General features: G+C 42.2%; 1 pseudogene; it reads right to left on the reverse strand.

Annotated features, from left to right (window-relative positions):
- LOC105476936 (small ribosomal subunit protein uS5 pseudogene) overlaps positions 1-23229 on the reverse strand; it is a 325515-nt pseudogene that overhangs the window by 300873 nt on the left and 1413 nt on the right.

Below are 23229 nucleotides of genomic sequence, written 5' to 3' on the forward strand. Positions count from 1 at the left end.
GTTGTTTTCTTCCATCTTGCTAGCCTAACCAGCTATGCCCAAACCAACTACAATTTAGCTATTTTGGGTACTTCATTTCTTTTCTTGCTGCTCTAAACTTTAATGGACAAAATGTTAATTAAATAAGAATAAAGTAAAATGCATGACAGGGCCTAGCATGTACTAGAAGCAAAATGATTATTAGTTCTTCCCGGTACTCCCAATAGGCATCCTTTTTTGTGTGGAGGAATACCTTTTCTTTCGCCTACACATAAGAACTTTATCCATAGATGATGTTACCTAACTGTCTACTTGCTGTGATGGAGAATTCTGGAAGGTTCTCCCATCCAAGGATGTCTTATCGCACTGATGCCTGCCATTCTCTCTTGGACAGTTCCTTTTATGTGTTGCACTGTGTGAGGCACTGAGGGGCTGCCAATGGCGGATAAAGCACGGTCCTTAACTACAACAGCGTAAATAAATCCTGAGCCGGTGAAACACTGAACCTATGCATAAAGAGTATGTGATCAAATAGGAAATTTAGTGGCACAAAGTGATTGCACGGTAGCACAGCCTGGAAAGGATGCAGGCTTGATAGTGAGACTGATGTTGTAAATTGAGTAGCACCCCCCAGAAAGCTATGTTCAAGTCCTAACTTCCATGGCTCGTGAGTGTGACATTACTTGGAAATAGGGTCTTTGCAGATGTAATTAAGGATCTCGAGGATGAGATCACTCTGGGTTTAGAGTGGGCCCTAAATTCATTCCTTATAAACGAAAGGAGAAGGAGATTAAGCATAGATCGTCACAGAGGGAGACCTCTGTGAACACAGACGCAGAGATGGGTGTGAATCAGCTACAAGGCCAGGAATGCTGAGGCTTGCTGGCAGCCACCAGAAGCTGTTCCAAGAGGGAGAAGCGTGGAACAGATTCTCTCACTGAGCTACCAGATGGAACCAGCCCTGCCAACACCTTGATTTCAGACTTCTGGCCTCCAGCACCGTGAGATGATAAATCTGCTGTGTGAAGCCACCTGGACTGTAGTGATTTGTTACCACAGCCTAAGCACACTAACACAAGTGACCTGGGTTCAAATCAATGCATCCCCAGCCTGTGGCCCAGGGCATCAAACTTTGAATGTCCTCCTCTGTAAACTAGAGTTCCTAGTAGATACCTCGCAGATAAATCGAAAAACAGTCAAGACTGCCGTGATCCCCTCTTCACCCCTTACAGCTTCTTTGACCAAGGGCATGAAACTTAACACCTTGTGTCTCAGTTTCCACATCCATAAAATGGAGATGAAAATAGCAGCTACCTCGTAGACTGGCATGAGAAGTACAGGAGATGCTGCCCAGAGACCACAGAGGCGGGGCACATGAGGCCCTCGGCCCATGCAAGCTGCCTGTGCTGACCTGTTGTCATGGTGACCGCCGTGGGAACTGAGCTGACCGGAAGACCAGTAAGGTTTGGGATGAGCAGGAAGCTTCCGTAGGAGGAAAAACCTGAAGTGGACCTTGAAGCAATGGTTCCATTTGGATGGGTCACAGAGAGGGATTGGCATCTGGGGCGGGGTTGGCTCAGGAACCTAAGAAAGGAGTGGGACACACTGTGTGCGTGCATGCACGGACCTCTCCACGTAAGCAGAGGCCCGGAGAGCCTGGTGAGCTGAATTAAGAAGAAGGCTGGACAGCTGGACTGAAATTAAATTCGCTAGAAACCCCACAGCGAGTTTAGAATATAGGATATGGTTTGGCTGTGTCCCCACCAAAATCTCACCTTGAATTGTAATCCCCATAATCCCCGGGTGTCACAAGAGGGCCCCTGTGGGAGGTAATTGAATCATGGGGGTGCTGTTGGGAGGTAATTGAATCATGGGGGTGCTGTTTTCATGGTAGTGAGTGAGGTCTGATGGCATTTCCCCTGCTGGCCCTCATCCTCTCCTGCGGCCCTGTGAAGAGGTGCCTTCTGCCATGATTGTAAGTTTCCTGAGGCCTCCCCAGCCCCGCGGCACTGAGTCAATTAAACCTCTTTTCTTTATAAATTACCCAGTCTCAGGTATTTCTTCCTAGCAGCGTGAGAACGGACTAATACAACATGATACAATGGAAGACGAGAAAACATTAAAATCGTTGCGTAAGGGAATAATTCACAAGACAAAGATGTTTAGGAAGGATTAACCCAGGAGGACTGAGTAAAGCTGTGCTGCTCAAACCTTCTGTGCTGAAGGGCGAGTTTTCTTCCAATCCATCACTGACCAGTGCTGCTGTAACAGACAGTAGAAATAAATTGCTAGAACATGAAATGGAAACAAGATATCAACTACAAAAATACAAGCCAAATTTTTTACTCTTAGATCCAAACATACATAACGTTGCTCTAATTGTCATAAACATTTTTGAACTCTTATCCCAATTTCTGCCTGATCCTCACAGGGCCACAAGGAGGCACTGGTCAGAAGACAATCCATGGCGGGGTGCTTCTGAAGAGGAGAGGGTGAGCCTAGCAGGGAGGGAAGAGGAGGAGAGGAGCAGAGAAGGGGCCCAGGAGGCCACCGCCATCATCAGGGAAGCAGAAGACAAAGGTGGTGAAATGCAGATGGCGGAGAGAGCCACACGTAAGATATTTTGAAATGTAGATTGATGGTGAGGACAGTGGGCTATAGCTAAATAAGGAGCAGCTGATCCCCAATAAAATGTCATGTTAATAAAATGGCGTTGTTTATAGAAATGGGAAGAACAGGAGAAAGGTGCCCCAAATGGGAGAAATAACCGCATACTTAGAGTGAACACACCTCAAATACTGTATCTTCTGGACTCCGGGGTCTTACAACGTCGGGTTGCATTTCCACCCCCGCCCCACAATTGACAGAGAACAAGAAATTACTTTGCTAAATATTGCCTTTGTGACTAGAATTATAGACTGAAAATATCAACACTACTAAATTACAGTAAATTTTGTGGGCTGAAAATAAATACTGTCATGATAGAGAAAGTATTACAAGAAAAACTCTTGGCATATGTGTTTTACAACTTCCTAGGTAATTCCGACGTGCACCTCAGCTTAAAAAGTCACTGCATTACTTTGATGAATATTAGGTAAGAGTAAAAAGGTAGTGGTCAAACGGATATAACTTATTTCAATGTACATATGTAAATCGATATTCCAAAAAGATAACAATCTTTGTAAATTAGCAAACTAAGAAATGCAAATAAGTCAATCCATACCTCTCTATGGATACAAAAAAAAAAAAAAAAAAAAACTCTCTTGCTTAAAAAAAAAAAAAAAAAGTGAGGAAGTCTCCTGGCCACAGGGGGTCAGTATTGCTTCAAAACAAAATTACCCCAAATCTCTGGGGGCATAATGGTCTTTTAAAACATGATTATATTTTCTTCTTAAAAAAAAAAAAAGGTGGCCGGGCGCGGTGGCTCAAACCTGTAATCCCAGCACTTTGGGAGGCCGAGACGGGCGGATCACGAGGTCAGGAGATCGAGACCATCCTGGCTAACATGGTGAAACCCCGTCTCTACTAAAAATACAAAAACCTAGCCGGGCGAGGTGGCGGGCGCCTGCAGTCCCAGCTACTCGGGAGGCTGAGGCAGGAGAATGGCGTAAACCCGGGAGGCGGAGCTTGCAGTGAGCTGAGAGCTGGCCACTGCACTCCAGCCTGGGCGACAGAGCGAGACTCTGTCTCAAAAAAAAAAAAAAAAAAAAAAAAAGATTAGTTTTTGATATATCTGATTTCTAGGCTTTACTGAGTGACAGATGGTTATAGCATGTGAAAAAATATCAACTTGTTAAAAAATCAACTTGTTAAAAATGTGTATTTCATGCAAAATTGAACTTGGAGCCTCCTCATTTAAAAGCAATCCTAGAAATTAAGAGAAGGGAGAAAATTATATATATGTCAGAGAGGATGCATGTGTTCAATTCAACACAGAACTCAGTGCCAAGGAAAAATGAGAACCATGTCTTCAATTTCTCACTTTGTAACTGAAGAGGTCAGATACACACTCATGACATCTTTTGGTAAAAATACAAAAATGAAAAATAAATGCTGTACTGTAGACAGTGATGGTAGAGAATATTATTGACTGAATCGTTGCAACGTCCTCATTATAAGATTGAGAGAAATGAGGGGTAAAGACGTGGCAGAGGGAAGGAGAGAACACCGTGAACATACGGGTGAAAAATTATGAGTAGCCTGTTGAGAAGATCTTGTGGGGATGATTGGACCAACATTTGGGCATGTTGTGTAAGACAGAATCACACACATTGCCCAAGTTCCAGTTTTATTTGAAACATTCTGATATTCATTCATTCATTGCTCTAGACAAAGTGATGGACAAAAACAAAGCGCAGCCATCATGGAGCTGTGTTAAGTGAGCAAACAAATTCCTGGATATGCAATTCTCTACCTTGTGATAAAGGATCTGAAAGAACAGGGCTAAGTGACCAGAGAAGGCTTCTTCAAAGAAATGCCATTTCACCTGAGACCTGAGGACGTTCAGGCCAAGAGATGGGGATCAGACTGCAGGTCCTGAAATCCCAAGGCCAGCGTGACTGATGCACAGTGAATTAGAGGGAGAGAGAATTCTGGGTCTCAAGGAGTTTTGATATTATCCCAAATGCAATGGGAAACCACTGGATGAAATTGGAATTATGTGATCCAATTTTCACACTTTTTAAAAAGTATTTTGGGCCAGGCACAGTGACTCATGCCTGTAATCCTAGCACTTTGGGAGGCCAAGGTGGGCAGACCACATGAGGTCAGGAATTCAAGACCAGTCTGGCCAACATGGTAAAACCCTATCTCCACTAAAAATACAAAATTAGTTGGGCGTGGTGGCGGGCACCTGTAGTCCCAGCTACTCGGGAGGCTGAGGCAGGAGAGTCACTTGAACCAGGGAGGCGGAGGTTGTAGTGAGCCAAGATCTCACCACTGCACTCTAGCCTGGGTGACAGAGCAAGACTCCAACTCAAATAAATTAATTAATTAAATTTAAAAGTATTTTGGCTGCTGTGTAAGTGAATGGGAAGGGGAATCAGCAAGAATGGAAATGGAGAAACGCACATGTGCTTAGTAGTGTGGTTGTCCAGGAAGATGATGCCTGGGAAGAAGAAAGCAAACAGATTCCTGGCATTTAGAAGCAGAACCAGAAAGTCTTATTGGTAGGACAGATGAGAGGAGTCATATTTTTGTTCACCCCATATAAGTGTATGCATTTCTGCTTCCACTGCTGAAACCTATAGAAATATTAACCTTTCCTCTTAGAAGTAAAATTATTAAATGATCAGTTTATACAAAGAAGTATCAAATAATAAATCAGTGATTGTGTTGATTTATGTACATAAAATAATATCAATTAAATGCTATGACTTTTTAATGATAATGGAAACAAAATTATATTCAGCCAAATGCTTTTAGAATTAAAGTTTAATAAAGAAAAGATTAAAAGTGAGTATTCCTTTGATATTCTGATTTTATATCCATTGTTCAAAGTCTCTGTTGATTTTTTTCTCTTAGAAATATTCACAGAAAATGAATATATTGAGTTCAAAAATATTCACCTTGAAATCTATAAATTAAAGTCAAATTTCATTTCCATCCTACAAGAGCATTTTCAACAACATGCAGGCACTGTGATAAGAGTATCCACCTCAGCCAGCTGACTACCAGGGGAGATGATGTGTCTGTGGATGCTTCTAAATCTTATCTAAAGTACAAGAACTAAGATGCTTCACGTGGGCAAAGCTAGTCTCCTAAATTAGTTCTGGACTTTCTAGTGAAAATGGAGGTTACCTGGGCAAGCTGGGTTTCACTAAGCAGAACAAGATTGTCAACTCTTACGCCTGGAATCTTATTTGAATAGATTTCTTTCCTTTTTTTATTTTTCCTTTTTTTTTTTTTTTTTTTTGAGACGGAGTGTCCCTGTGTTGCCCAGTGCAGTGGCACAATCTCGGCTCGCTGCAACCTCCATCTCCTGGGTTCAGGCGATTCTCTTGCATCAGCCTCCCAAGTAGCTGGGACCACAGACATGGGCCATGACGCCCAGCTAATTTTTGTATTTTTAGTAGAGATAGGGTTTCACCATGTTGACCAGGCTGGTTTTGAACTCCTGGCCTCAAGCAATCCACCTGCCTCAGCCTCCCAAAGTGCTGAGATTACAGGCGTGAGTCACTCCCACCCAGCCAGTTTTTGTATTTTTAATACAGACAGGGTTTCACCATGTTGGCCAGGCTGGTCTCAAACTCCTGACCTCAGGTGATCTGCCCACCTCAGCCTCCCAAAGTGCTGTGAATACAGGTGTGAGCCACCATGCTCAGCCAAGTGAATAGAATTTTTTTTTTTTTTTTTTTTTTTTTTTTTGAGACAGAGTCTCGCTGTCACGCAGGCTGGAGTGCAGTGGCAATCTCGGCTCACTACAACCTCCACCTCCCAGGTTCAAGCGATCCTCCTGCCTCAGTCTCCCGAGTAGCTGGGACTACAGGTGCGTGTCACTACACCCGGCTAATGTTTTTGTATTTTTTTAGTAGAGACGAGGTTTTACCGTGTTAGCCAGGATGGTCTCGATCTCCTGACCTCATGATCCACCTGCCTCGGCCTCCCAAAGTGCTGGGATTACAGGCATGAGCCACCACGTCCGGCCCAAGTGAACAGAGTTCCAAAGGTGTTCCTGGCAGGTGCCAGGTGGAGACTTGAATGTGTGGGGGTTTGGGGCACTTTTAAACTATAGAACATAATGATAATAAGGCAATTAACTATAATGACTGTAATTTTCCTGTAGAAGAGTTGAGCACAGAAAGCAAACAAGGCACTGAGCAGTCTCTGTTGAATGCCAGGGATGCATTTAGAACCACACTACCTTTAAGCTTGGTTCGCATAACACTTACCTGGATCTGGTCCCATAAGACTCCCTCTTATGCCTGTACGTTGTACACTGCCTTGTCCACATCACTGTCTCTATTCTAAGGAACAGCCCAATAGTTCTTCACTCTTCTCGTTCATGATTGTTACAGGAGCAAACTGGGATAATGGTTGTAAAATGCTTGAAAAGATGAAAAGTGCAACAGAAATGCAAGACGTTATAATTAATTATAAGTTTTTTATGATTTATCTGTTACATTTTATCATGGTTATCAACCTTATTATCTAAGTAAAGAGTAGGTATATAATTATAATTTTATATTATGTAACAGTACAGATTGTTTATTCTTAGTCCTCAACAAAGAAATGAATACTAAAATCTCCTTAAGAGATTTTTTTCTTAACTATAGCTATTTTGGCTTTATCCCAAATCCTTAAATCTGACTTTCTAAGGGTGGGATAGAGGCATATGTGTTTTTACAACTCCCTAGGTAATTCCGATGTTCACCTTAGCTTTAAAAAATCACCGCATTACTTTGGTGAATATTAGGTAAGAGTACAAAGGTAGTGGTTAAATGGATATGACTTATTTTAATGTGCACATATAAATTGATATTCTAAAAAGATACTCTTTCTAAATTAGCAAGCTAAGAAATGCACATGATATCAATTAATCTATACCTCTCTATGGATTAAAAAAAAAAAAAAGCTGTGCCATATAGATTGTGCTTCTCTGCTTCTCCTGTCACTCACAACTATAGTATCTCTGTATCTCTGTTTCCCCCCTAAAAGGGGAACTCTCCAGAAGGCATCTCACAGGCAATCAAAGCACATTCCCATCTACCAGTGTGGCAACTTCTGTATTTCTGCCCCTTTCCAATGCCTCTGCTGTGTGTGAGTGCTCCTGGCTGCCACTAGCACTGTCACCCATCCATGCCAATTAAGATCCCAATGCCAGTGCTGCAGGGCACTGAGTCCTCGCTTGGAGCCAAAGCCGCTGCACTGCACTGGCCCCAAGGTCACTGAGATCTGTGTGCTGTCCCCTGAGTGCACACAGCGCTGCGATATCCTGTGTTATGCAGTGACGTGGAGAGAATCCCTCCCCCCGCCACTGCCACACACACGCGCCCCCCCGTCTAGGCTTCACTTCTGTGTTGGTTTCCCAAAAGTGCTTCTTTACACTCCCAGTGCCTCTCCAAGATTTTTATAAAATTAGCTGTATCTGTTTTTAGTCCCCAGACTTGAAAACCTCATGTGAAGGATGGGTGTGTAGACAGAGGGAGAAGATCTGAGGCTAAGAGGGTGAGAAGAGCTGAGACAGAGGGCTGAGGGACAGCTGACATCTGGAGCGTTTCTGTCCTGCCTCGTTTGGCTCAGTCTGCTCCTCCCTTTTGTCAGGAGCTGCTCCTTAGAAAGGGCTGCTCCCTGGGTCTGGCAGAAATGCTTGAGTTCTAGTGTGACCACAACATGAGTTTAGGCTGTGACCCTGTTAGGAAAGGGGTCTCAATCCAGACCCCATGAGAGGGTGCTTGGATCTCTCACAAGAAAGAATTCAGGATGAGTCCATAGAGTAAAGTGAAAGCAAGTTTATTAAGAAAGTAGAGGAATAAAAAATGGCTACTCCATAGACAGAGCAGCCCTAAAGGCTGCTGGTTGCCCCATTTTTATGGTTATTTTTGATGATATGCTAAACGAGGGATGGATTATTCATGCCTCCCCTTTTTAGACCATGTAGGGTAACTTCCTGACATTGCCGTGGCATTTGTAAACTCTCATGGCGCTGGTGGGAGTGTAGCAGTGAGGACGACCAGAGGTCACGCTCGTGGCCGTTTTGGTTTTGGTGGGTTTTGTCCGGCTTCTTCGCTGCAACCTGTTTAATCAGCAAGGTCTTTATGATCTGTGTCTTGTGCCAACCCTCTATCTCATCCTGTGACTTAGAATGCCTTCATCATCTGGGAATGCAGCCCAGTAGGTCTCAGCTTAATTTTACCCAGCTCCTATTCAAGATGGAGTTGCTCTGGTTCACACACCTCTAACAAACCTACCCTTGCAGATGTCATGTTCAGCGTCCCTGATTTGCCGTGGGAGAGAAATCTGACAGGCCAGTAATATCATAAGAAAAAGTATGGGAAAACCTGTTTTATTTACAATTAAGCATATAATTTAGCCCTTATATACAAAGAAATGTTCCAATATTTATCTTTCAGTTTTCATAAACGTGATAAATCTATACTGGCATTCTTTTCCCCTTCTTCTTTTACCCAACGACAACTTTGTTACGGACTCAAAAAATTCTGACCACTATGTAGGTCTATTAACAAAGTATGGGCCGGGCATGGTGGCTCACACCTATAATCCTAGCACTTTGGGAGGCTGAGGCAGGTGAATCACCTGAGGTTAGGAGTTCGAGACCAGCTTGATCAACATGGAGAAACTCCAACTCTACTGAAAAACAAAATTAGCCAGCCATGGTGGCGCATGCCTGTAATCCCAGCTACTGGGAGGCTGAGGCAGAAGAATCACTTGAACCCGGGAGGCGGAGGTTGTGGTGAGCCAACATCACACCACTGCACTCCAGCCTGGGCAACAAGAACAAAACTCTATCTCAAAAAAAAAGACAAAAGTGTGTCAGGCCGGGCTCATGCCTGTAATCCCAGTACTTTGGGAGACTGAGGCGGGCAGATCATGAGGTCAGGAGATCAAGACCATCCTGGCTAAAACAGTGAAACCGTCTCTAATAAAAATACAAAAACTTAGCCAGGTATGATGGCACGTGCCTGTGGTCTCTGCTACTTAGGAGGCTGAGGCAGGAGAATGGCGTGAACCTGGGAGGTGGAGGTTGCAGTGAGCCAAGATTGCACCGCTGCACTCCAGCCCTCCAGCCTGGGTGACAGAGTGAGACTCTGTCAGAAAAAAAAAAAAAAAAAGAAGGAAAGGAGGGGAGGGAGGGAAGGAAAGGAAAGAAAAGAAAAGAAAAGAAAAGAAAAGAAAAGAAAAGAGAAAAGAAAAGAGAAAAGAAAAGAAGTCAATAAAGCCTTCTTTGTCAAAGTTCATCTTTCCCGAGGTGCCATGTCTCCTGGCTCTGTAGTATAGTAGGCACCCATATCAGACATTATTGGTCAAGCACCATCTGTACTTATTCCTGATCTCTGTGGGAGAGGCAAACTCTGGGCTAACATCTCATGAATGAATGCAGAGTTGGGGAGTGTAGGGCTCCCAGTTGCAGCTAAGCATCAGAAATGCCTCTGACCATGATGCAGATCTGACTGTCCCAAAAGCTCTCCATTGGGCTTACCCCATTAGGTAACTGGTGTCATTTCCCAGGCTGTGACATGTATGCAAGCATACATCTTAATTTAGGGAGAAGGGAAAGAGAACTATAAATTGGTCTAGTAACTCCCCCATCTGGCTACAAGTCAGAGAAGATGCAAGCGTGATCTCAGTTTACAAAAAAACATATTTTGAGATAATTTCAGACTTACAGAAAAGTTGCAAAAAAAAGTACCATGAATACCCATACAGACTTCAAGTGGATTCCTAAATATTGACATTTTATCATGTTTGCTCCATCATTCTCTCTGTGTCTTAATGGGTTTTTTTCTGAACAGTCAAGGAGTAAGTTGCAGACATAATGCTTTCCTATTCCTAAATATTTCTGTCTTACTAACCACAGTACAATCATCAAAATCAGAAGTTAGCATTGATATACTACTATTACCTAGCCTGTAGATCTTATGCCAATTGTCCCACAAATGTCCTGTGTAGCAAAAGGAAGAAAATACAGTGTTTTAAGGCTTTTGAGTGGGATCACAATGGCTCTGAGACCTTGTCCAGTAAGAGGGACCACGAGAACTGCTAGGACCCAGTCTGCCACAGTCCTGATCTAAAATACCCTTTGGTCTTAAGGATGTGGACATCTGCTGACCTTTTCTAAACTAAAGAGAGAAATTGAGGACACAGAATGTTGGTTATATGCCTTTTATTTTTTTCTCTGTTTCTCTTTTGACCAACATATTTTAACACAGCAACTCCTCACAGACTGCCTGATATACCCAAGGCACTATCTTTAGTTCTGGGGGATAGAGAGTTATATAAGATGTGGTCCCAATACTCCTGTGAATCAAAATGTTATTAAATAATCAGTAACTAAACAGAAATGAAATAGTAATGTTAGGAATGATAAATTCCTCTTCAAAAGGTTTAATTGTGTAATGTTCTTGTTCTTTGTTCAAAAGCCCAACCTCCTTGTACTCTCTTGTTTCTAGCCTGCAAACCCACTCTTGTTGCACCCTGACATGCCCAGACATGTCCAGACATGCCTTTTACTATAATGGACAGACTACTCCTACCCCCTCCTTTCTTACAAATCACATGCTTACCCTATTTAGAAAAGTTTAAGTCTTAGCCTACTGGGATCAGTTTAGATTGTGCACTCCAACCCTAGCCTATAAGGGAATGACACAGGGACAGGAACTGTGTTAGGGTTAAAAATCCCTTCCTTTGTTCAGTATGCTCTTGTGGTCAGGACAGATGTGAGCAGCACCCTTCTGCAGAAATAAATGTGCCTTGCTGAGAAATTCTCTAAGTGCTGGTTTTTCCTTGTGGCACTGAGCACTTGTTTCTAACAGTAGTAATGTTAACGGTGGCAGAGAACCGAGTTACACCAAGTTGCCAGCAGTGAATCCCTACAGGTCCTCAGCAACTTCAGCCCTTGCCTCCTCAGAAGAAGGAAATTGGCTGAGAGGCATAAGGCAGAAAAAAAGATTGAGGCAATTTTCAGAGCAGGAGTGGACATTTATTTTAAAAGGCTTTACGAATGATACAGTGGACTTTGGGGACCAGGGCAGGGGGAAGGGTGGAAAGGGAGCAAGGGATAAAAGACTACAACCTGGGTGTAGTGTACACTGCTTGGGTGATGGGTGTACCAAAATCTCACAAATAACCACTATAAAACTTACTCATGTAACCAAATCCCACCTGTTCCCCAAAAACCTATAGATATAAAAATGTTAAAAAAAAAAAAAAAAAAAAGGAAAAGCAAGAAGACAAAGAATAATAACTATGCTGAAAAGAAATCTATGAGAAATGAATTTCAGGTTTTCTGGAAAGTTCTGACTGAATGACTCCACTATATTATTAGAGTGGTTTATTATATAGTTCAAGACTATGTAATTATATAATATTCCAAATTGTCACCAATAAAAATGCAACATTGTTGAAAATAGAAAAAAATAAAAAATAAAATGAGTAAATAAATAAATTTTAAATATAAAAAGGCTTTAGAATAGGAAAGAAAGGAAAATTCACTTGGAAGAGACCCAAGTAAGCTCCTGAAAGTCCAAGAGAGAAAAAAACAAAAGGCTGGGCATGGTGGCTCATCCCTGTAATCCCAGCACTTTGGGAGGCCCAGGCGGGAAGATCACCTGAGGTCAGAAGTTCGAGACAAGCCCGTCCAACATGGTGAAACCCTATCTCTACTAAAAATACAAAAATTAGCTGGGCATGGTGGCACAGACCTGTAATCCCAGCTACTCAGGAGGCTGAGGCACGAGAATCGCTTGAACCCAGGAGCCAGAGGTTGCAGTGAGCCGAGATCGCACCACTGCACTCCAGCCTGGGCAACACAGCAAGACTCAGTCTCAGGAAAAAAAAAAAAAAAGAAAGAAAGAAAGAAAAAAGAACAACAAACAGCACTTTAACCATGGTCCTGGGACTTTATAGGCTCGCCTCTTTCCCATGATTCTCCCCTTAGGGTGGGCTTCCTGCATGCACAGTGCTTTCCTTACCCTTTGGACTTGAGCACCGTGTGTTTAGTAATTTATACACATGCCCATCTGAGCATTTCTTCCCTTTTCCCCTTTTCCAGTGGTGTGTATCCCACTCGGAACATGGTACTTCGCCATTATTGTCTTTTAACAGGCATGCTCAGTAGCTTCTTCCTGTGGTCTGCATTCAGTTAACATTTTGATGTTAACAGGTGTGGACCATCAGGAAATGGCCTCTCCCTGGCTGCCAAATTATCATTTTTTGAGAGGCAATATGATAATTGCCAAACCATCACCCGACATTCCCAGTGGGTAGGGGTGAGGGAGAGCCCTCTCCTGCCCTGCTCATATGTAACTACCTGTAACAGGAAGAAGGAAGAATACAATATATGGTCGAGTGTTTGATAGACAACATGTCAAATGATTTATATACATATTTATTTTTTACACAAATATGGTGACATTTGGCATTATTATCTCTATTTTATAAATGAGGAAATAGAGGATCATAAAAATCAAGAAATCTGTCCAGCGTCTTCACACAGTGAGATACAGAGCCAGGATTTGAACCAAGGTCGACCTCCAAAGCCCAAGCTTTGTTCCACGAAAACAAGAGGTATAAACAGATAACACAGAGCAAATGTGAGAAGAGAGAAGTGGACACAGGAAGCCTTCCCAGGTCTCAAGGACAAAGGTATATTTGAGCACAGACTGAAGAATGGATGAGATTTTGAGAGTAAAGATGAAAGAAACAATCCAAAGGGGGAAGCCAGCGGCTTGAAGTAGCTGACTGCAGTATCCAGTGCTTTGACTCAGCAAAACAGCCAGATCAGGTTCCCATGACAGGGCAGAGGATACACGGCTTCTTGAAAGCTTGAGTGTGCCCAAGGGTCTTTGCAGTTAACAGCAAAAAGCCCAGACAGATAATTCCTACCATTAGGCAGGAAACAGCTTCTCCTGGGGACTCGGTGGTTGATAAGCTTTCTTTTCAGCAGGGAGCTTCTTCTGATTTCTTTTCTTAGGAAGAAGACTTGCCTATTTAAGATAAAGAGTAGAAGGCAGTACTGGGAGCACTTTTCTAAATTAAATAACTCCTCAGGGTGCCAGCCTGTTAAGTGTGGACAAAGAGGCAGGACTTGCTGGGCTCCTGCCCATTCGTGAAGCAAAAATTGCAGAGTTCCCCAGGAAGCCACGCAGTTTTGTTGACATCTAAATTTCTGGCATAAAGAGATGCTATTTGTTTAGAATATGCAAATTCCTTAGAATATGCAAAATAAGGATGCTATTCCTTAGAATATGCAAAAAGTAAACATTCTAGGGAAAGACAGTAATGCATGAAAGATTCAGCAGGACATTGCATCCTGGACAAAAAATTTACACTATCACTAATTTCTCCTGAAAAATGACTATAGTAGCCTAATTGAATAATTTTCTATTATAAATATTCAAATTATATGAATGACTTAGATTAGCATTTTTTGAAAGATGCTCCTTGTGAAGTTTGGAAAGGTACACGAAGTTCAGCTTTTTAAAATTACATTTAAGATCCAAGGCTTGGGCCGGGCGCGGTGGCTCAAGCCTGTAATCCCAGCACTTTGGGAGGCCGAGACGGGCGGATCACGAGGTCAGGAGATCGAGACCATTCTGGCTAACACGGTGAAACTCCGTCTCTACTAAAAAATACCAAAAAACTAGCTGGGCGAGGTGGCGGGCACCTGTAGTCCCAGCTACTAGGGAGGCTGAGGCAGGAGAATGGCATAAACCCTGGAGGCGGAGCTTGCAGTGAGCTGAGATTTGGCCACTGCACTCCAGCCCGGGCAACAGAGCAAGACTCCGTCTCAAAAAAAAAAATCCAAGGCTTACTCCTTACAGTGGCTTACTCCTGTAATCTCAGCACTTTGGGAGGCCAGACGGGAGGATCACTTGAGGCCAGCCTAAGCAACATGGTGAGACCCTGTCTCTACAAAAAATAAAACATTAGCCAGGTGTAGTGTCACGCACCTGTAATCCCAGCTACTCAGGAGGCTGAGGCAAAAGGATTCCTTGAGCCCAGGAGTCTGAGGCTGCAGTGAGCTATGATCACAACACTGCACTCTGGCCTAGGCAATAGAGTGCAGTTTATCTGACTTTAACTCAGCTTCAAATATAAAGGAGAAGCTTTGGGTACCCTAAAGCCGTGGGCTTAACCGCTTACACGCTGCTACCTCTGGCCACTAAGCCAGGAGAGAGAAGCAAGTATGCCTGGTTACATCCCAAGCTCCCTTCAGCTGTGAGACATAGGTTAGACTGTAGTCATTCCCCTCCCTCCAAGTTCCTGAACACTGCCTGCCATTTTTTGGAGGTAAACTACTAATTTATTCATCTTACAAAATCATGAATGAGGCCGGGCGCGGTGGCTCAAGCCTGTAATCCTAGCACTTTGGGAGGCCGAGACGGGCGGATCACGAGGTCAGGAGATCGAGACCATCCTGGCTAACACAGTGAAACCCCGTCTCTACTAAAAATACAAGAAAATTAGCCGGGCAAGGTGGCAGGCGCCTGTAGTCCCAGCTACTCGGGAGGCTGAGGCAGGAGAATGGCGTGAACCCGGGGGGGCGGAGCTTGCAGTGAGCCGAGATCGCGCCACTGCACTCCAGCCTGGGGCACAGAGCAAGACTCCGTCTCAAAAAATAAATAAATAAAAATAAAATCATGAATGAATGAACAACTAGTGATGATGAAAAGACATATATTGTCCTATACAGGAGACTGAGATCACCAGCTCGGGTGGAGCCGAGAGGAATTTTGCCAGAAGCCCTGTTCACGGTATGTTTTCTATTTGTCTCTCCAATGTCTTCTTACATGTCTAACCACCACAGTGCAAGGATGGGAAGAATACGAAGATCCTTCCCATTCACTCGTCACTACGAAAGAGATTAACTCACATTCCCATTTAATTCAGGGGCAAGAATGCCCCATATGAAGGATACCTAATAACATTTCTACTTAACCTAACTAATACAATTAAATTGAGAAAAAGAAATAAGTGGTACAAAAAGTAGAAGACTGGAGATAACATTTCTATAAAATTCCTAATTTGTAGAAAATGTGTCACCATTAAAAATGCAAGCAAAACTGTTCAAAGAGTTCAGCAACTACTTTAAACAAATAGGCCAAGCGCGGTGGCTCAACCTGTAATCCTAGCACTTTGGGAGGCGAGGCAGCTGGATCACTGGAGCCCAGGAGTTCAAGACCAACCTGGGTAACACAGCGAGACCCCCATCTTTACAAAAAATACAAAAATTAGCTGGGTATGGTGGTACATGCCTATAGTCCTGACTACTCAGGAAGCTGAGATGGGAGGATCACTGGAGCCTGGGAGATCGAAGTTGCAGTTAGCCATGATTGCACCACTGCATTTTAGCCTGGGCAACAAGGAAGACCCTGTCTCAAAAAAGCAAAAACAAAAAATCAATAAATAATAAAATAAATGATATAATTAAGCTTATTTTAAGCTTATTTTTAAGCTTATAATTAAGTTATTTTATAACTAAGCATGAACTATAATAGAACAAATGGAGGCAAAAGAAATAACATAAACCATAAGATTCAAATGAATAAATCTCCTTAAAAGTGGACAAGACCTTTATAGAGAAAACTAAAAATATCCTCGAAGGACATACAGTAAAGGATTGTGAATAGTAGAGATGTGATCCATGTTAGTCAATGGTAAGACACATAGATACATTAGAATTTTACTAAAAATATCAGTGAAACTCCAATGTTTAAAATTGTAAATAAGTTTTTTCTTATAACTGAACATGTATATTCTTAATATAGAAGAGCAAAGACATTTCTAAAGACAAAACATGGCAGGGAAGGATAAGATCTTGCCTATTAGATAATAAGGATGATTACAAAACCATACTTAATTAGGAGAGTGAGTTTGTTGCAGTACTAGGCAGTACTAAGTAGATCAGTGTTTCAGAGAGGCTGGACACATACCAGTCTTTTCAATAAATCTGAGAAAACTGGTCATCCATATGGAAAATATTGTATCCCTCACTTACATCATATACAGAAATAATTCAAAGCCTACTAAAACCCCAGGCATGAAAATCAAATCCATTAAAACATTTAAAAGAATTATAAGAGCAAGATTTTATGACTTTATGGTAGAAAATGATTTTTCAAACAAGATCTCTTTAAAAGAACAAATGATAAAAAAAAAAAAGGTATATTTGACAACATAAATTTTTTTAAAACTTTCATGAAACAAAAGAACCATAAACAAAGTGAAAAGACAAGCACAAACTGATACAAAAGATGCAATACTTAAAGAAAGGCAAGTGTCGGCCAGACGCGGTGGCTCATACCTGTAATCTCAGCACTTTGGGAGGCTGAGGCAGGTGGCTAATCTGAGGTCAGGAGTTTGAGACCAGCCTGGCCAACATGGCGAAACTCCATCTCTGCAAAAATAAATAAATAAATAAATAAATAAATACTACAAGGCCAGGCCTGGTGGCAGGTGCCTGTAATCCCAGCTACTTGGGAGGCTGAGGCAGGAGAATCACTTGAACCAGGAAGGTGGAGGTTGCAGTGAGCTGGGACTGCACTCCAGCCTGGGCAACAAAGTGAGACTCTATCTCAAGAAATACAATACTTAAAGAAAGGCAAGTGTCTAGAATCCACAAAGGGTGATAAATAAGAAAAAGATAAACTATCCAATATAAAGAGAGATGGGGGTTACAAACCCACCGTTCACAGAATAGGAAACAGAGTCAAGAAACATTTGACAAGATGCTTAATTTCACTAGTAATATGAAAAATAATAGTTAAATGGAATACTGAAATTAAACCACTTCACATCCATCAGAGAAGCAAAAAATCCATACTCTAATAATAATAAGCATTGACAAAGACATGGACAAACTTCATTTATTTCAAGAGGAAAGACTATGGTTACAGCCACTCTGGAGAACAACTGGGTAAAATCTCATAAAGTTAAAGGTATACTCAGAAATCCCAAAACACTCAGAAATTCCACCTCTAGGCATAGACAATTGAGAAATTCTTGCACATGTGGACCAGGAGATACACACAGCTCATAGCTCTGTTGGTTATGATGATGGCAAAGCATAACCTACAAATCCATCAGCAATCAAATAGATAAATAGATTTTTTAATTAACATAGGGCAATTACTATCAGGAATGTTCTACTGTAAGAATGTTAAAAATATTAACTTATTTAACTTTCAAAAGAACTCTATGAGGTAGATAGGTTTTTATGAATTTTAATACTTCCACTATTTTTAGTGACTATTTTCCCCATTTTACAGATTAGGATATTAAGACAAACAGAAATAAGCCTAAGGTCACACAGCTGGTTAGAAATAAAGTCATACAGTAGAACACTACAGAACAAAGGAAAGGAATGAAATAAAATTGTATGTAGCATTATGGATAAATATCAAATCCTGAGAAAAAGGAGGTTGTAGACTGATACAGTCACATACCATTACATTAGTCTGAAAGATGCAAATCAATACTGCATCAGTTGCCTAGGGTTGCCATAACAAATTAGCACGAACTGGGTAGCTGACAACAGAAATGTATCCCCTCACACTTTTGGAGGCCAAAAGTTGGAATCCAAGGCACCAGCAGGCAGCACTCCTTCAAAGGCCCTACGGGTTCCTGCCTGGCCCTTTCCAGCTTCTGGTGGCTCCAGGACTTCCTTGGCTTGTGGCCATATCACCCCAGTCTCTGCCTCCATATTCACACGCCCTTCTCTTTTCTCTCTTCTAAGGACACTTGTTATTGGATTTAGGGTCCACCAGATGGTGCAGGATCATATCTTTTCTGTATCTGCCAAGACACTTTCCAAGTAAGGGCACACTCACAGGTTGCAGAGGATCAGGATATGGACATAGCCTGTGGGAGGGCCAGCATTCAACCCTCTGCGAATATTATCTGTAACTTACAGGTATTTACCTAAGTAATGAAATGCCATTAAAAAAAAAAAAATCTCATGGAAATAATAAACACTAAACCCTCCTCTGGGAAAGAAGGGAAGAAGAGGGTAACAGGAGAGGAAGGTATTACAGAGGGGGTAAGTGTCTCTGTAATTTGTTCTCATTTTAAACCTGGAGCAAACATGGCATTTTAAAGTGTCCTCATTTCAAATCTAAAGCTAATATGGCAACATGTTGAGCTTCGATAGGGCTGAGGAGCAGACACACACCTGTTGGCCATGATTTTCTCTCTTTTTTTTTTTTTTTTTTTTGAGACAGAGTCTCACTCTATTATTGCCCAGGCTGAAGTGCAGTGGTATGATCTCGGCTCACTGCAGCCTCCGTCTCCCAGCTTCAAGTGATTCTCCTTCCTCAGCCTCCCGAGTAGCTGAGATTACAGGTGCCTGACACCGTGCCCAGCTGACTTTTGTATTTTTAGTAGAGACAGGGTTTCACCATGTTGGCCAGGCTAGTCTCGAACTCCTGACCTCAGGTGATCTGCCCACCTCAGCCTCACAAAGTGCTGGGATTACAGGTGTGAGCCACCGCACCCGGCTGATTTTCTCTGTAGCTATTTATAATTAAGAAGTAATTCATAATTAAACAATGCAAAGATGTCCTCTGCCTTAACTCTATCACGGTATTTGGAAGAGTTACTTTTGACAGGTCCTTGTTGAACCTTGTCTGCAAGCTGTTATTAAACGCCTATCGTATGATCCACTACTTCTCTCAGTCCTATTCGAATTGGCTCCAAGTCAGAGCTCCTCCATGCATTCCCAACTCACCTCTTAACATTTACAGACTTTCCTCTCCACCATTTAGTTCGCTTTAGATGTTTTTTTTTTTCCCTCATTAAGAACACCACTGCTCCAATAATGATGATCTGATTTCCAAATATCAAAGACTAATCCAACACAGAAATATCAAAGCCTGCAGATAAGCAACATGGCTTCCTCGTGATGTTTGTTGTGCTTCTAGAAAACAACTTTTCTCACCAGTCTTTTAAATCATGTTTTACCTTTTCAATAATGAGTATTCTTGCCTACTTTGAGAACATCCTCACCTCTCTCAGAGAAGTTGTAGCATCAGCAAGTTGATGGGCTGAGACTTATTTCTCTTGGGGTGACCTGCCGATAGCAGAATCATTAGCATAATCTCCTCTAAAGCACTAATTTTTTTCAATATTCTTTTAAAATTCTCCGGCCAAAAACGACGGGAACCATGATTATTCCTGGCCATGCCATCTGTAAAGTGGAGTTACTCTTCTTTCTATACCCAGCCATATAAAATCAAGACAACTCACTGAAATATAATTACTGATGTTTTGAAAAACAAACAGTTAAAGTAAAGCTACAGCAGTTTTAGTAATGTACTGTTTTATTTTAGGTGATGGGAAAACCAAAAGTTACACAACTATTTACGAGGTTCAATGATGAAAGTAACACATTACTGAAAAAATTAAAATAATCTGAGCAATCATAATAGTATGGAATTTAAAATCAGAGGCAGGGTGAGGTGGCTCAGGCTTGTTATCCCAGCACTTTGGGAGGCCAAGGTGAGTAGATCACTTGAGGTCAGGTGTTTGAGACCAGCCTGGCCAACATGGCGAAATCGTATCTCTACTAAAAATATAAAAATCAGCTGGGCGTGGTGGCACTCACCTGTAATCTCAGCTATTCAGGAGGCTGAGGCAGGAGAATCGTTTGAACCTGGGAGGCAGTGGTTGCAGTGAGCCGAGATCGCACGATGGCTCTCCAGCCTGGATGACACAGCAAGACTCCATCTCGAAAAAAGAAAAAAAAAAAAAAAATTGGAATCAGAAGACTTTAATTTAATTCCTGGTTCTTCCAGTGACCAGCTGCGTGACATTGGACAAGTTAGTTCCATAAACCTCAGTTTGCAACATTGGGCTAATGACAGTAGCTACCTGATAAGATTGACATAGACATTAAAAAATAATAAATAGGCATTCCATATATCATAGCTCAGGCTGCCATAACAAAATATCATAAACAGGGTGACTTCCACAACAAAAATGTATTTCTCACAGTTCCGTAAGCTGGAAGTCCAAGATCAAGGTGGCCACAAGGTGGTGTCATTCTGAGAACACTTCTCTTGGCCAGCAGATAGCAGCCTTCTTGCTGTGGGCTCACGTGACCTCTTCCTTCTGCGCCTGTCCAGGGGAAAGAGAGAGGGCTCTCTGGTATCTCTTCGTGAAAGGACACAATATCTATCCAGAGCCCCACCTTTCTGACCTCATTTAACCTTAATTACCTCCTTATAGGTCCTGTCTTCAATTATAGTCACAGTTGGGGGTTAAGGCTTCAACATATCAATCTGGGGGAGACACAGTTCAGTTCGTAATACCTAGGTAATATTAGTATTAGATATTAGGCAGCCACAGGACTGGGTGCGGTGGCTGTAATCCCAGCACTTTGGGAGACCAAGGCAGGCGGATCACCTGAGGTAGGGAGTTCAAGACCAGCCTGACCAACATGGAGAAATCCTGTCTCTACTAAAAATACAAAATTAGCCAGGCGTGGTGGTGCATGCCTGTAATCCCAGCTACTAGGGAGGTTGAGGCAGGAGAATCACTTGAACCCAGAGGCAGAGGTTGTGGTGAGCCAAGATCGAGCCATTGCACTCCAGCCTGGGCAACAAGAATGAAACTCTGTCTCAAAAAAAAAAAAAAAAAAAAAAAGGCAGCCACAGTACTTCTTCGATGCATGTTTGTTGTTTTTTATTGGCCTGCTAGAAAAACCCACGAGAAATAAAAAATGAAATACTAAACCCTTCAACTCACTGAATGGACCCCCTCTTGGCCCAGGAGACCCCAGAGTAACCTTGAAAACTGAGTTCTTGGCCATGACGGGATGGGGTAGACACACCTCAATGGGCCCCTCCCTTGCTGGCCAGCATTAGGCTTTCTTCCCTAAGAGCGAAACAGAAACCAGTCTTTCAAATGACTCCACTACTATTGACCAACCTGACACTGCCCCTCCTTTTTGCCTGATAAGACACCACAGACCATGGACTCTACAAGGAATGTGCAGTTAGGATTTCTGTGTCCTCTGGTTCACCTTTTGAAGTCAGAAGGCTGAACACTCCGTCCTCTGATCATGCTAACATGGCCATTTTCTGAACATGGATCCCTTGGAGAAGCAGGAAGCTTTATTGCTTATGCATATGTTTCCTCATTCATAAAGATTCATGACTTCTCCTGTAGCTTATTAAACATGTATATTGAGGCACCTTGTTCAGCATATATTCCTGTTCCTGTTGCCCCTCCCTCAAAATGTCTGTTTCTGTGTTCCCAGCCTGTCAGATGGCCACCCTGCAGGCTGCAACCCTTTCCAGATTTATGAACCTTGTCATTCTTCAGTTGACAACCATAATCCCTATACCATAACTTGCACTGTATGAAAATTATATTGATAGGTGTAACCAAAATAAAGAGAATCTTCTCATGTTTTTTATTAAGTTATGTAATTGGAGGTATGTGGAATTTTTCACTCTGCTTTCTCATGAAACAAAGCATAATCATTATTTCAATGCTCCTACAAAACACTTACAATCACCACTGTCATGTCTTAATGTTTTACAGTTGAAATAGTAAAAACTATGTCCCTGTAATATACTAAAGTGCTTACCTAAGAATATCTTTTAATGAAAGATGTTTGTTCAAGTTTCCGCCTCAGCCTCTGAGTAGCTGGGATTACAGGCACCTGCTACCACTCCTGCCTAATTTTTGTATTTTTAGTAGAAACAAGGTTTCACCATGTTGGCCAGGCTAATCTTGAACTCCTACCTCAGGTGATCTGCCTGCTTCGGCCTCCCAAAGTGCTGGGATTACAGGTGTGAGTCACTGCACCTGGCCCATTGTACCATTTTATTGCTATGAAGATGTTTAAATTGTTTTTATTTGAAGTTCCTGGGCAATAAAAATAATAAGTTACAGTTTTAAACACTGCCATATATATTTATATATTATACTCTTTGAGAAGGCAATGAATGACAGCTCACATCAGTTTATACTTTTATCACAGCAGTGTGAGCTGACATTTCCTGATACCCTTACAAATACTGATCATTATTGTTCCTTTCTACTCTCTGCCAAATTGGCAAGTGGAAAATTACTTAACATTTTTATTTGCCTTTCTTTGGTTTCTATTGAGTTCAACTTTTTTTTTCTTCTTTTAGTTGGAGTCTCACTCTGTTGCCAGGCTGCAGTGCAGTGGCGTGATCTCAGCTCACTGCAACCTCCACCTCCCGGGTTCAAGCAATTCTTCTGCCTCAGCCTCCCAAGTAGCCGGGACTACAGGCACTCACCACCACGCCTGGCTAATTTTTGTATTTTTAGTAGAAACAGGGTTTCACCATGTTGGCTAGGAAGGTCTTGATCTCTTGACCTCGTGATCTGCCCGCCTTGGCCTCCCAGAGTGCTGGGATTACAGGTGTGGACCACTGCGCCTGGCCTGAGTTCAACTTTTTTCACACTTCTTGTTGTCCATCCAAGGTTTCATTTGTACAACACATATCTCTGATTAGTAGAGTTTTATTAAGTACATGATGGTATCTGCAATCTTGGAAAAGGGACTTTATGGGAGGTAACTTCACTATTCCTAAAACC

The sequence above is a fragment of the Macaca nemestrina genome, chromosome 19 (assembly GCF_043159975.1).
Source record: "Macaca nemestrina isolate mMacNem1 chromosome 19, mMacNem.hap1, whole genome shotgun sequence".
In the NCBI taxonomy this organism is placed as follows: domain Eukaryota; kingdom Metazoa; phylum Chordata; class Mammalia; order Primates; family Cercopithecidae; genus Macaca; species Macaca nemestrina.